The sequence below is a fragment of the Physeter macrocephalus genome, chromosome 13 (assembly GCF_002837175.3).
Source record: "Physeter macrocephalus isolate SW-GA chromosome 13, ASM283717v5, whole genome shotgun sequence".
NCBI classification, from domain to species: Eukaryota; Metazoa; Chordata; class Mammalia; order Artiodactyla; family Physeteridae; genus Physeter; species Physeter macrocephalus.
The window spans coordinates 56,864,649-56,880,513 of record NC_041226.1 but is presented as its reverse complement, the minus strand read 5'-3'; the positions used below and the strand labels follow the sequence as shown (position 1 = coordinate 56,880,513).

At 35.5% G+C, this 15,865-nt stretch overlaps 2 pseudogenes; both read right to left on the bottom strand.

Moving 5' to 3' along the window:
- Positions 1-10,401: 10,401 nt before the first annotated feature.
- LOC102973680 (protein enabled homolog) lies at positions 10,402-14,771 on the bottom strand (annotated as a pseudogene).
- Positions 14,768-15,865, bottom strand: part of LOC112064778 (protein enabled homolog) — a 6,793-nt pseudogene continuing 5,695 nt past the window's right edge.

The following is a 15,865-nucleotide window of genomic DNA, read 5'->3' as shown; positions in this document are numbered from 1 at the left end:
GCGGAGCACAGGCTCCGGACGCGCAGGCCCAGCGGCCATGGCTCACGGGCCCAGCCGCTCCGCGGCATGTGGGATCCTCCCAGACCGGGGCGCGAACCCGGTTCCCCTGCATCGGCAGGCGGACGCGCAACCACTGCGCCACCAGGGAAGCCCCCCAGGCAGCTCTTTCGAGTGAATCTGGGTAGGGTAACTCAAGTCCAGAAAATACTGATGGCATCTTCTTAGACATAACAAAACATGGGGATATGGACTGCTTATTTTTGACTCCTGTTTCAGTCTTGTCGTTTCTCCCTATATTTTTGTAGGTGATGGTGGTGGCTGTTTATGATGTTAATGCAGGCACAGATAAATCTTGCCTAAGAAGATGTCCAACTGGGGAATAAGAGGGTATTGCTCCTGTCCTCCTCCTTGTGCCTTTCCTTCTCCTGCCACTCATCCTCTTTTGTTCTTCTCTTTCTGACGTACACTCTGATACCCACAAAAAAAACAACCCTGAGATAAATGTTAGGCTTTTCTAGGTTGGGCTGAATACCATGCTGAACAACATCAGTGTTCTCTTTGTAAAGAAAGAGATCACGAACATGGAACAAACAAATAGCAGTGCCTATCACAGACGTGAATCTGGCACATATTCATATCTGACTCTCTAGTCCATGATTAGGGGAAGTTCAAGGTCACACGATACGTCAAATAAAGCTAGAGGAAATGTGTGATGCTTAGTGAGATAATCTATAGTTAATCATTAGAATGCACTTAGAATTTACATAGTACAAAATGGTAAAACAAAATCATAGAGATGAGAATCAGAAAAACTATGTTCTGGTCTAAGCCTTATGAATAATTAGCTGTTTCTTCTTAAGCCTACTTAAATTTTTCTTCTTCAATTTTCTCACTTGCCTGTTCACTAGAAGTGTATTAAATCCCATTTCTTACCTGAAACTGCAATGAAGTAACAGTAATGGTAATAATCATTGACATCAATATCATTTACTGAACATTTACATTTGAGCAAGCTCCCATTAAAACAAGTAAATACTACGTGTAAATAAATAACATACATAGTGTGCATATATGTATACATTATGAATATTTAGTATTTTAATATTTCCTAATGTATCAGCAAAGAGTCAAGTGAGAGAGTAAGTAGCATGACACTGAAAGTATTTAATTATTTTCATTTAATGATACTTCTATAATGGGACTCTGTGGAATCTAACCCTGTTATCTCTGCCAATTTTTATATTGGTTCAATATGAATACACTGAGAGTATTTGATTTAATTTGCCAGAGGTAGTAGTGAGCCCAAAGGCTAAAATTATGGAGATACCCTTTGACATATGTGATCTGAGGACAAGTTGGCTGTGACATCTATTACACAGCTTCAAATGATCTGGCTGGCTGAGTGCCTCTTTTGCAGTCATAACTCTATTTGCTTCCTTCATAAAATGAAGTATTTATTTTGACACAATCACTTCAGCTAGAAGAGGACCTATTTCTTCAGTTAGAATCTCCAAACAAAAGTACCCTTTCTGACCTCAGATAATCTTTACTATGACTTTTAGGACATTCCTCAAGTCAAATTTGAAATGGAATTTTCAGAGATGGCCATTTAATAATACATAATTGGCACTCATTTCATTTTACTCTTCTTTGTGTAGTCAGGTGCCAAAGAAGCTTATATATTTCAAGCATAATGATGATAATAATAATAATATTGTTATTTTTAAATGCCTCCATTAGTATTTCTGCCCTCAAATACTATTTTGTGCTTTTCCACTTTAGCATAATTACAGATATATCCATTAGCCTTCAAATCAAATGTGAGGAAATGTGTCTCTGTCTGAACGTTAAATTTGGCAAACTTATTGCTGCCATCAAAGTGCCAGAATTAAGCTGCAGGCAGTTCAAAGGGCACTTCCTGTGTACCTAGAGTTCCCTATTTATGCTAGTCCCCTCTCACCCCAAGACATCCTTAACCTTAGTGTTTCTGATGCTATTAACAGAATCATATGAGCAGGAGTTTTCTTCAAAGCTCTTTGGTACAAGCTCTGACACAAGGCAGAGATAATTAAACCCTCAGGAATAATGGGCATAAGGTCTCTGCCTACTTCTAATTATTGGAAATTCCTCATCACTTGCAAGAAAAATTTTTCTCCTTTTATCTCTACATACTAGTTTAACTTCTCCTTTTAGAGTGTATGTAAACAAGCAGACTTAACATTCATTTTTTCACAAAATTCCTCAAATATTTGAGTGGAGCAAACTGTCAATATGTATTTTTTTAAAAATTTGTCTACAAAATCACAGAAGCATTTATCTCTCATAGTTCCTCCTCTGTTGTTTCAAAATAGCACAGTGGAGACAAGTTACAATTCAACTTTGAAATACAGGAGTTATTTATCCAGAGACAAGGAAATGTTTCCTCACTTCAAAACACATAAAGCCTAATTTAAAAAAAAAATGCAATGAGATAATCGCAAGGTCTAAGTTTATAGGACCTTTTATTTACAGGTTTCACAGGTTATTGTAAAAGCACACAGAGAAAAATATTTTTTCTATCATAATTACAATGTATTCAGTTTAAAAATATGAAATATTTGATTCTAGATAGTTCTATTTGTATCAATCACCTATCAAAAGAAATAACATTTGGGTATTTATTCATACATGAAATGTTAATTTGTGTTTAATTTGATGAAATGACTGAAGTAAATAGGTCATACTTATTTTAAAAGATATTGTCACTGATCACAAGTGATGATTGAGTTTTAGTAAGTGTAGACTAACTTATCACCAATGCAATTTTGTATAAAAAATTTATTAAACAAGATAAAATACAGAATTATTTATGTTCCACATCATATGTAGTTAGATAAAAACTGATTAATAATCACTATGAAGATTTTCTAGAAGAAAGATGTAATAAAGGATAATATCTTCATTATACTGATAGAAAATTATAAACTGATTTTACTCTTCAATTTTAAATGTGAATATTCTGAAATGTTACAGAAAAATGTAATTTTTTTGTAGTTAAGAAGTTACTGGTACTTCTACTAGTACTACCAGAAAGAGAAATTAAGAAAACAATCGCATTTACAATCACATTCAAAAAGAATAAAATACCTAGGAATAAATCTAACTAAAGAGGTAAAAGACCTGTACTCAGAAAACTGTAAGACACTGATGAAAGAAATTGGTAACCACACAAATAGATGGAAAGATATACCATGCTTCGGATTGAAAGGATATTGTTAAAAGATTCATGCTACCCAAGATAATCTACAGATTCAACACAATCCCTATCAAAATACCAAAGGCATTTTTCACAGAACTAGAATAATTCTAAATTTTATATGAAAATACAAAAATACCCTGAATAAGTAAAACAATCTTGAGAAAGAAGAACGAAGCTGAATGTATCACGCGCCCTGATTTCCAACTATATTACAAAGCTACAGTAATCAAAACAGTATGTTACTGGCACAAAAACAGACACATCAATGGGTAAATGGATAAGAGAGATGTGAGATATATGGATATATATATGTATAAAATAATATATGGAATATTACTCAGCCATAAAAAAGAATAAAATATTCTCATTTGCAACAACATGATGGACCTACAGGGTATTATGCTAAGTGAAATAAATCAGACAGAGAAAGACAAAAACTGTATGATTTCATTTACATGTGGAATCTAAAAACCAAAACAAATGAACAAACATAACAAAACAGAAACAGAGCCATTTATAAAGAGAAGAAACAGGTGGCTGCCAGAGGGAAGGAGTTAGAGGAAGGAGAGGAATAAGTAAGGGAAATTAAGAGGTACAAATTTCTAGTTGCAAAATAAATGAGTCAGGGATATGTACATTGTGGGGCATATAGTCAATAATTATGTAACATATTTGTATGGTGACAGGTCAATTATACTTCAAAAACAAACAAACCAGCAAACTCATAGAAAAAGAAATCAGATTGGTGATTGCCAGAAGCAGGGAGTGGGGGGAGGGGGAATTCAATGAATGCAGTCAGAAAGTACAAACTTCCAGTTATACGATAAATAAGTACTAGCAATGTAATGTACAACATGATAAACATAATTAACACTGCTGTATGCAATAATATGAAAGTTGTTGAGAGTAAATCCTAGGAGTTCTCATCAGAAGGAAAAAAGTTTTGTATCTATATGAGATGACAGATCTTCATTAAACTTATTGTGCTAATCATTTCATGATGTATGTAAGTAAAAATATTATGTTGTACACATTAAACTTATACAGTGACGTATACCAATTAATTACATCTCAGTAAAACTAGAAGAAAAAAGTTACTAGTAGACGATAACACAAAAATGTTCTCTTTATTTACAGTATACTGATATGAGAAGGTAAATTACTGAACTCAAAGGAAGAGACTGTCTTCTTTTGAGTATGGAGGTTCCTTTAAAAACTAAAAATAGAGCTATGATATGATCCAGCAATCCCACTCCTGAACATATATTCAGAAAAGATGAAAACTCTAATTTGAAAAGATACATGTACCCCAATGTTCGTAGAAGCACTAATTATTTTTTTTAAATTTACTTTATTCAGGTATAGTTGACTTACAATGTTGTGTTTACTGCTGTAAAGTGATTCAGTTATACATACATATACATTCTTTTTCATATCCTTTTCCATTATAGTTTATTACAGGACACTGAACAGCAAACCTTGTTGTTTACCCATTCTATATATAATAGTTTGCATCTGCTAATCCCAAACTCCCAATCCATCCCTCCCCCACCCTCTTCCCCCTTGGCAACCACAAGTCTGTTGTCTATGTCATAGCAGCACTATTTATAATAGACAAGACATGGAAACAATCCAAGTGTCCATCAATAGATGATTGGTCTAAGAAGATGTGGTGTGTGTGTATACACACACACACACACACACACACACAATGAAATATACTCAGCCATAAAAAAGAATGAAATATTGCCATTGCAGCAACATGGATGGATCTAGAGAATGTCATACTAAGTCAGTCAGAGAAAGACAAATACTATATGATATCTCTTATATGTAGAATCTTAATGAATCTATATACAAAACAAACAGAGCCACAGATATAGAAAACAAACTTATGGTTACCAAAGAAGAAAGGGGGGAGGGGAGGGACAAATTAGGAGTATGGGACTAATAGAGATAAACTACTATACATAAAATAGTTAAGCATTGAGGACTTACTGTATAACACAGGGAGCTATATTCAATATCTTGTAATAACCTATGATAGAAAACAATCTGAACAAATATATATATAATTTAAATACTTTATCAATTTGCTAAACCTGTGAACAGGTACAGCAACTAGAGTCTGTACATTTTCACAGGTTTAACAAGTTGACAAAATTACAGTCTCTGCCTTTTAAAAATATAGTTGATTTACTGTATCATGTTAGTTTCAGGTATACAACAGACTAGTTTCTGAACAATCAAATTTCTTGTGTTTCTAGTAACATGTGTCAATTTGGAAAGTATGCTGTGTTGTCTCAATAACTTTTTGATTCAGTCAATTTAAAAGAAAGCCAATTGCAAAAGCAAGATGTGTATGTGTATATATATGTGCATGTATGTGTGTGTGCATATAGACAGCAAAATACGTATATACGTGTGTGTTTATGTATGTGCGTTGGTGTGTGTCGATATAGGCACAGAGATATAAAAGTCTAGTTGACCTTTGAAAACTCCTTGGTCAGGGGTGCTGACCCTCCCAGCAGTCAAAAATGCGGGCTTAACTTCACAGTTGGCCCTTTGTATCTATGGTTCAGCATGTGCAAGTTCAACATGTAGTACTGTAGCATGTATTTAGTGGAAAAAATCCACCTATAAGTGTACCTATGCAGGTCAAAGCTGTGCTGTTCAAAGGTCAATTGTAAATACAGATATAAGTATGCTCATTCAAGTTTCCTAAACATTAGCATAATCCTAGTCTAAATACTAAATAACTAAATGAATAATGCTCATCATATGAAATGTACCAATTTCTTTCAAGACAGCTGTACAGGTTTCCTTGGTAGAATAATCACACTTAGATATTTCATTTTTGTAATAAAATTTGCATATCTACCTTTTTAGAAAATTTTCTAACGTGTAAAATTACAATTGTAATTATTCTCCAGTGTAAATGAATACTAATTAATCAAATACATTAAAATGTATCTGAAGACATAATATGCTTCTCCAGAGTGTAATTATTGAATTGGTGATCTTCAAACATTGGTAATGTCTTAATTTCTGTAATATATTTGGAGAAAATAAATTAAAAGTATCCATAACCTTCATTTTGTTGGGTGACTTTAGTTATATTTTACCCCTTAAATTATTTTTAAAGGCATATGGCTTTATTCTTTTTTTTTAATTTTATGGGTATCAAGAGAACAGCTATTTTTCCTGCCATAATGAGAATAAAATTTTTTCCAAAATTTGACCAAGTCTGGCATATAAAAAGAAGATAAACCTTAGTGGAAATATACTATAATAATACATATAAATACAGAAAAAATAGTATGCCCAACTATACCCATTTATGAAAATAATATGTATAATGATACAAATATCAATCTAAATTGTTGAATATGAGGAAACTATTCCTGATATGAAACATGAAAGTCACCAAGTTACACATTAAAATAAATGTGAACTTATTGACTAATAGGCTAATACTAATACTTTATGCTGCAAGCCAGGTTGTAAGTGCTAACTTTTGAAATTTCACAATATGAAAAATAGTAATTGATCTGTTTTGAGAACAGGAAACTGAGGCTCAGAAATGTTATTTAACTTGTCCAATAACTCACAATTAGCAAATGATGGAGGCAAGATTTGCACTTGAGTTCTTTGCTGATGAAGTGTACACAAAGCATTTTCCAAGACGAAGAGTGTTGTGAAGGTGTTTTGAGATGCCAATAATTTTTTGAGGTACTACTGAGACTCCTCAAGGCTATCAGAGAATATAAACAAGAGGCATGGTATGGTGTGAAAGGACTGTTATTTTTATTTTTGAATTTTTTTACAATTCATAATTTTTTTAATATACTGCAATTGTATTTCAGTCGCACAAAGTTAGCGTGTAGGAAATTTAAATGAAACAGTATGGTAAAAATAGCAGAGAACCAAAAAAATCTAAAAAGGATAGGAATAAAGACAAAGACACAGATGTAGAGAATGGACTTGAGGACACGGGGAGGGGGCAGGGTAAGCTGGGACGAAGTAAGAGAGTGGCATGGACATACATACACTACCAAATGTAAAACAGATAGCTAGTGGGAAGCAGCCGCATAGCACAGGGAGATCAGCTCGGTGCTTTGTGACCACCTAGAGGGGTGGGATAGGGAGGGTGGTAGGGAGACACAAGAGGGAGGAGATATGGGGATATATGTATATGTATAGCTGATTCACTTTGATATACAGCAGCAACTAACACAACAATGTAAAGCAATTATACTCCAATAAAGATGTTTAAAAAAATTAAAAAATAAAAAGCCAAATATGTAAAAAAAATAAAATAAATAAATGAAGGAAGTACAATTAAAGCATGAGAATTCAACATTCATTAGTATTTCATCTTCAGTTTTTTCAGACTGACACTTGATACTTGCAAATTTTGAAACAAACTTTGAGATCATGATGACTATTCTCAAGAGATTTCAGCACCAGAACTAAGATTTGTACATTCAGTTGTTTTGCAATTGACTTGTTAACCATTTGCATAGCATAGAGTACAGATTTGTCACTGGTCAGATCACAGTGTTGAAGGGAAGAAGTACCTTCCTGTAATTAGAAAGGATCCCCTAAACTGCACTCACCTTAAGACATCCAATGTACAAGAGCACAAAAACCATCACAATAATGTGTCTCCAAGGAACAAAGTTTTGATAAGGAAAATAACTTAAGCTTCTGCTTCCCATTTTAACTACTGAAATCTCTAACAATGACAAAACTGTCACATAGGACAGTAAATGTATACAGTAATTCAATCAAACTTCTTGGAAAGAACACGTTTAGCAATCTGGGATAATGCAGAATGACAGGAAATATAACGTGATTCAACACTGGTTCTTTTAGTCATTTTACACACACATCATGTTAATATTAGACCAAGGCACAAAACATTTAGTGCATAAACCAGTTTCTTTTTTAAGATCTATCATTTTTATCTTGGTCTTTTATCTTAACTTTGGATCACCTGTACCCAGTACTCTATCCTATTGCTTAACTTAATCAACAAAATCAAAAGTGATTTTTGACCAGATTTATGGGGGACATATACATTTGTATCATCAAAGTGTTTCCACGACCAAAAGTACAATAATAAAGATGAAAATGCCTCCTATTTCTTTTAGAAAATAGTACTTTATAAGCTTGCTGCATCTTTAATGTCTTTATTATTGGATGACAATGAATAGTTGATAGAAAAAAAACTGTATACTTAATTATGATAGCTCATCCATCACAGATTAATCCAAAAATGAAGTTTCTACAGAAACAGGAACTATTTTAACAAGGAAAAAAAACTCCCTCATTCAAACCTCTTTGAAGTGGTAATGGCTGCAAACCTTGATAGTATGCTATCAACAAGCTCTGCCTTATGAACTTAGATTAAGAAATCTAGAGAGCAGATGGTGGATAATTCCTTCACAATTTTAGTAAAATTACTGATAATCAAAGATTTCAAAGCAAGTATGGCACATAACAACCCAAGCATAAATCAAGATGGAGAGCCTGGAGAATTTTTGATTTCCTAAATTTTCAAAAAATTCTATCATTGCAACATACAGGATTTCTCCCCTATTTTAATCTTAGAAGTTTCAAAGGAAAGGGAGTGGATTACATACTCACACGTGAGTGCCCACATACACGCACGCTCACACGCACACACTTGGTGGTAAGTAGAGTATCTAGCTCCTTTTCCCCACCACCTAAGTCTCACTTTACTTATTAAAAGAAAATTATGCAGGACCCCTCGTTGTTTTCCTTTTGTCTAATGATTTCTATGACCTTAATTGCTACCATCATGGTTACTTTTCTAGTATTTCAACATAAGATTCAAAAGCAGCTTTGTAGTCAGGAAGGTGTAACTGAACACCTGTATAACTGCAGGGCACCTAGGTAATAATAACTGCCAAATTCAGGGATCGAACTTTTGAGTTCCAAAGTAAGATAATTCATGTGAATTATAAATGGTCTAAATCATGTTTCAGACCATTGAACTTACTGAAGTTAAAATACAAATAGCTGAAGACATGATGTAAAAGATTAAATACTTGGTTCTGTTAACGTATTTACCAATTAAAGTCACAAAATATTCCTCATTATTATTCATGCAGATAACTGAGAAAAAGATAGTGCAGAAATTAAGTTTAAATTAAACATTATTCGTTCCCTTCCTCCCACTTCCCTATACTCTACAAAATGTTTTCCCTGTGACTAGGCCTTGAAAAGGCCACTACATATTAGTTTGACATGTATTACTGTCCGCAATTTAAAAAGCTAATTTTGTGGTGGTTGAAATTATATTATAAAAATGTCCACTTTCATCAATCTAAAAACGGTTGAAAACCTACAGTGAATCTACGATATATTGTTTTACATTTGACCACTGGTTTGTGTTATGTAGGGGTCATAGATATGGTAAATCACTAATAATTTAGGAAGGCATCTAAACCTTTAAATTCTGGATGAATTTATGTTCGAATCTACAAAATTATTTGAAGGCTAAACTCGAGAGACTTCCTATCATTCTAAAATTCCTCACTCTGGGCAAATCATTTTTAGGACACTTTCTTATAAATATCACCCTTTGAAAGCACATACAATTCCATCTGTTCCACATTTTATGATCTTAACCTACATAGGGCTGATCTCAATTATTCATGGGGAAGACAAACCTGAGAGAAACATTTACAATACAATAGCATAACTTGCTAAATTCTTCATCAGCATTCTCTGAAAAAAACTTCTCAAAGCCTTTCTCCTCTTTATTTTAGCAATGGATTGTGGAAAACAGTGTGATTTTTTTCTTGACATGAAAATATTTCAAGGCACGGTGTTCTTGCCTGACTGGTTTAGTATTTTCTGCATAACTGATACAGGAACTCTTATACAACTCTCTTCCACCCTGTTGTAAAGGTCAGAAAAAAGCATCAAACTGGGAGGTTTCTAGCTTATTGCCAGAGTAGTAATGTCTGAAGGCTTTCAAAGTATGTTGTCTTTTCCCTCCTTCTGTTTGTCTCCATTTTCTTTTTACTGCTCACAGAATGTAGGGGTTTTGTTGCTGTTAACAGTTGTTCTTTGCAGGTTTTTTTTTTTTTTCTCCAGATTAAAGTCCTATCTCTTCTTAGTTTGTTTCTCTATGTGGTATTTCACTTGCTCAGTTCCTGCCTGATTGCATCGATGAGCTCTTCTTTTAGCTTAGTTAATTCTTTTCTCATTTCATTTAAAATGTTTGGCTTCAGCCTGTCATAGTCCAGTCCTTCTGTCTGGACTCCTTTGGCACTGGACTGTGATGAGGGTGCAGATTTTGGTCTGTAAATAACAGGTGACTTGCTGCCATTCATTGTATTTGTTCTTTCCCAGGTTTTCTTGTTGGTTCAGGTGTGCTTGTTGAAGAGGCCTTAGAAGTTACAGGCTCTGAATCTTCATTTTTGTCTTCTTTTTGTTCTGTTCCTATTGTTGATCCCTTTTCAGCAATTCTCTTCCTCCTGGCCAGCAGGGTGCTCATTTCTTCCATTGAACCACCACCCCTAACGGAAGGGGCCCTTTTCCACTACCCGTATTTTTAGATGAGGCCAAATTCACACCAGTGATCTCCCCTCCGCTTGGGAAACAGGCATCCTCCATCTGTGACACTTGCCTAAGTTTTGATCCAGAAATTGCAGCTGCATGTCCAGTTAAAGGGTGACTGTCTTCAGACATGGATCCCCAAAAACTCCAGATGCAGGGAGAGGAGAAGCAGGAGGTGGTGGAGGAGGAGGCGGTACTTGATTAGGAAGAAGGTGGTAGAGGAGGTGGAGGCCCTGAGGATGGAAGTGGATGCGATGGAGGGAGTCCTGCGGGAAGAGGGAGTGTGACTGATGCCTGGGCAGGACCTGGTGGGAGTGGAGGAGGGGGTGGAGGTGCACGTGGTCCCAAGACAATGCAAGCCTGGCTCAGCAGCAGAGGAGACTCCCAGCACAGAGCTTAGAGGAGTCTCCAAAGAGGCAGGGGCAGCAGCATTTGACATTCTTCACTCTCGCTCCCATTCCACCTGCTCCCTTTCTAGCTGCTCTTGCAGCTCTCTTTCTTGCCTTTCTCGGTCCAGTCTCTCCAGTCTCTCCCGTTCTTGTCTCCCGCTCCAGGCAATCCTGACATTCTCTTCCTTGTCTCTCTCTCTCTCCAGCTGCTCCTGTTCCAGTCACTCCCTCTCCAGCCTTTCCCTTTCTAACCTCTCCCCCTCCAATCTCTCCCTTTTCATTCTTTTGCCCTCCAGCCTTTCCTGCTCCAGCTCCTTTTCTTTGCTGTTGTAGTTGCCTTTGAATTTCCGATTCTTCTTGTGATGGGCCATTCTGAACTTGGGCAGGTAGTTGTGAATTTTGTCTAGGCAACGTTGGCCCTGTTTCCTGTGAATTCAACACGTCGAAGGCATGCATCACAGTACTTGCGAAGACTGCTCTTGCAGCTCTCTTTCTTGCCTTTCTCGGTCCAGTCTCTCCAGTCTCTCCCGTTCTTGTCTCCCGCTCCAGGCAATCCTGACATTCTCTTTCTTGTCTCTCTCTCTCTCCAGCTGCTCCTGTTCCAGTCACTCCCTCTCCAGCCTTTCCCTTTCTAACCTCTCCCCCTCCAATCTCTCCCTTTTCATTCTTTTGCCCTCCAGCCTTTCCTGCTCCAGCTCCTTTTCTTTGCTGTTGTAGTTGCCTTTGAATTTCCGATTCTTCTTGTGATGGGCCATTCTGAACTTGGGCAGGTAGTTGTGAATTTTGTCTAGGCAACGTTGGCCCTGTTTCCTGTGAATTCAACACGTCGAAGGCATGCATCACAGTACTTGCGAAGACATTGGCATCTTCTTTGCTGCCAAAGTTGAGACCATACACCTGTCTAGCGTTCCACCATTGGTGGAAGGTCTGTGTAGCTTGATTGTACTTCAACTCTTTATTTTTTTAATGAAGTACGATTGACATACAATGTTACATTAGTTTCAGGTGAATAACATAGTGATCTGATTTTTTATATACATTACATACATTACAAGATGATCACCATGATAAATCCAGCTACCATCTGTCACTGTCTAATATTATTACAGTATTATTGACTATATTCCATATTTTATATTTTACAGCACCATAACTTATTTATATTTGTAAGTTTGTGCTCTTTAATCTGCTTTGCTGATAAAATACATTCCTCCACCCTCCCACCTCCTCTCTGACAATCATCAATTTGTTCTAGGTATCTATAAATCAATTTCTGCTTTTTTTGTTATTGTTCACTTCCTTTGTTTTTTAGATTCCACATATAAGTGAAATCGTATTATATTTGTCTTTCTCTGACTTATTTCATTTAGCATAATACCCTCTAGGTCCATCCATGTTGTTGCAACATCTTCACTATCCATTTAACTATCTTCACTATCCATTTACTCATCGAAGACATTTAGGTTGCTTCCATCTCTTGGCTATTATAAATAATGCTAATATGAAAATAGGGGTGCATATATCTTCTCAAATTGGCGTTTGTTTTCTTTAGATATGTATCCAGGAGTGGAATTGCTGGATCATATGATAGTTCTATTTTAGTTTTTTAGGAACCTACATACTGTTTTCAACAGTGGCTGCAACAATTTACATTCCCACCAACAGTGCACAAGCGTTCCTTTTTTTCCACATCCTTGCCAACACTTGTTATTTCTTGAGTTTTTGATAATAGCCATTCTGACAGGTGTGAGGTGGCACTGATTTGCATTTCTCTGATGATTAGTGATGTTAAGCATTTTTCATGTGCCTGTTGGCCATTTGTACATCTTCTTTAGAAAAATGTCTATTCAGGTCCTCTGCCCATTTTTTAATCAGATTGTTTGGATTTTCTTTTTTTATATGTTAAGTTGTACGAGTTCTTTATATACTGTGAATATTAACCCCTTATTAGATATAAGACTGGCAAATATCTTCTCCCATTCAATAGGTTGCCATTTTGTTTTATTTCTGGTTCACTTCTTGTGCAAAAGCTTTTTAGTTTGATGTGGTCCCATTTGTTTATTTTTGCTTTTGTTTCCCTTGAATGAGGTGACATATCAAAAAAAAAAAATTATTAAGTCTAAAATCCAAGAGCTGAATGCCTGTTTTTTTTTTGTTTTTTTGTTTTGTTTTGTTTTTTGTGGTACGCGGGCCTCTCACTGCTGTGGCCTCTCCCGTCGCGGAGCACAGGCTCTGGACGTGCAGGCCCAGCAGCCATGGCCCACGGGCCCAGCCGCTCCGTGGCATGCGGGATCCTCCCAGACCGGGGCACGAACCCGCGTCCCCTGCATCAGCAGGTGGACTCTCAACCACTGCGCCACCAGGGAAGCCCTGAATGCCTGTTTTCTTCTAGAAGTTCTATAGCTTATGGTCTTATATTCAAGCCTTTAATTCATTTTGAGCTTACTTTTTTGTATATAGTTTAACATAATGGTCCAGATTCATTATTTTGCAGGTAGCTATCCAGTTTTCCCAGAACCATTTACTGAAGAGACTGGATTTTACCCATTGTATTTTCTTGCCTACATTGTTACAGAGTAATTGACCATATGTGTGTGGGTTTATTTCTGGGCTACCTATTCTGTCCCATTGATCTATGTGTCTGTTTCTGTTCCAGTACCACACTCTTTTAATTACTATAGCTTTTGCTCTTTCTCAAGATTGTTTTGGCTATTTGGGGGTCTTTTGTTGTTCCATACAAATTTTTGGATTATTTCTTCCAGTCATTTGGAAAATGTCATGGGTATTTTGAAAAGGATTACACTGAATCTGTAGCTTTTGGGGGGTAGTATAGACATTTGAATAACACTCATTCTTCCAATCCATGAGCCTGGGATATCTTTCCATTTATTTGTGTCATCTTTAATTTCTTTCATCAAATATCTTATAGTTTTCAGAGTACAGGTCTTTCACTTCTGTGGTTATATTATTCCTAGGTATTTTATTCTTTTTGATGCAACTGTAAATGGGATGGTTTTCTTAATTTCTCTTTCTGATAGTTCATTATTAGTGTGTAGAAATACAACAGATTTCTGTATATTAATTTTGTATCCTGCAACTCTACTGAATTCATTTATTAGTTCTAATATTTTTTGGTGGAGTATTTAGCATTTCTTATACATAGTATCATGTAATCTGCAAATAGTGACAATTTTATTTCTTCCCTTCCAATACGGATTACTTTTATTTCCTTTTCTTGTCTAGTTGCTGTGGCTAGAACTTCCAATGCTATGTTAAATAAGAGAATGGCAAGAGTGCACATTCTTGTCTTTTTCCTCATCCTAAGATGAGGAGAAAAGTTTTTATCTTTACACCATTGAGTACAATGTAAGCTGTTGGTTTGTCATATGTATTGTTTACTACTTAGAGGTACATTAATTACCTCTATACCCACTTTGTTGAGAGTTTTTGTCATGCATGGGTGTTGAATTTTGTCAAACACTTTTTTCTGCATCTACTGAGATGATCATATGATGTTTACCCTTTGTTTTGTTAATGTGGTCTGTCATGTTAATTGCAGATGTTGAGCCATTCTTGCATCCCTGGAATAAACCCCACTCTATCATGGTATACAATCCTTTCAATGCACTGCTGAATTTTGTTTGCTAATATTTTGTTGAGAATTTTTGCATCTATGTTCATCAAAGATGTTGGCCTGTAATTTTTTTTTTTCCATAGAGTCTTTGGCTGCTTTTGGTGTCAGGGTAATGCTGACCTTGTAGAATGATTTTGGAAGCTTTCCTTCCTCTTGAATTTTTTTTTTTTTTTTGAATAGTTTGAGAAAAATCAGTATAACCCTTCTTTCAATGTTTGGTAGAATTCATCTATGAAGCTGTCTGGTCCTAGGGTTTTGTTTGTTGGGAGTTCTGTGATTATTGATTCAATTTCATTACTACTCTTTGGTCTAATCAGATTTTCTATTTCTTCCTGATATACTCTTGGAAGACTTTATGTTTTTAGGAATTTATCCATTTCTTCTGTTTTCCAATTTGTTGGCATATAATTGTTCATAGTAATCTCTTATGAATCTTTTTATTTCTATGGTATCAATTGTAAATTCCCCTCTTTTAATTCTAATTTTATTTATTTGAGACCTTTCTATTTTTTTCTTGATGAGTCTGGCTAAATGTTTATGAATTTTTTTATCTTTTCAAAGAACAAGCTCTTAGTTTCATTGATCTTTTCTATTGTTTTTTAATTGTTTTTCTCTTGCTACCTATAAGATTCTCTCTTTATATTTAACTTTTAACATTTTAATAATAATCTCTCTTGATGTGAGTCTCTTTGGGTTCATCTTGTTTAGGATTCTCTGTGTTCATGGACTTGGATGTCTGTTTCCTTCACCAGGTTAGGAAATGTTTCAGCCATTATTTTTTCAAATAAGTTTTCTGTCCCTTGCTCTCTTCTGCTTCTGGGACCCCTATAATGTGAATGTTAGTACACTTGTCCTAGAGATCCAACTATCTTCATTTTCTTTTTGCCTTTTTTTTTTTTTCTGTTCCAACTGGATTATTTCTAGTACCTTGTCTTCTAGATCATTGATCCTTTCTTCTGTATTATCTGATTTGCTTCTGATTCCATATAGTGTGTTTTTACTTTCAGT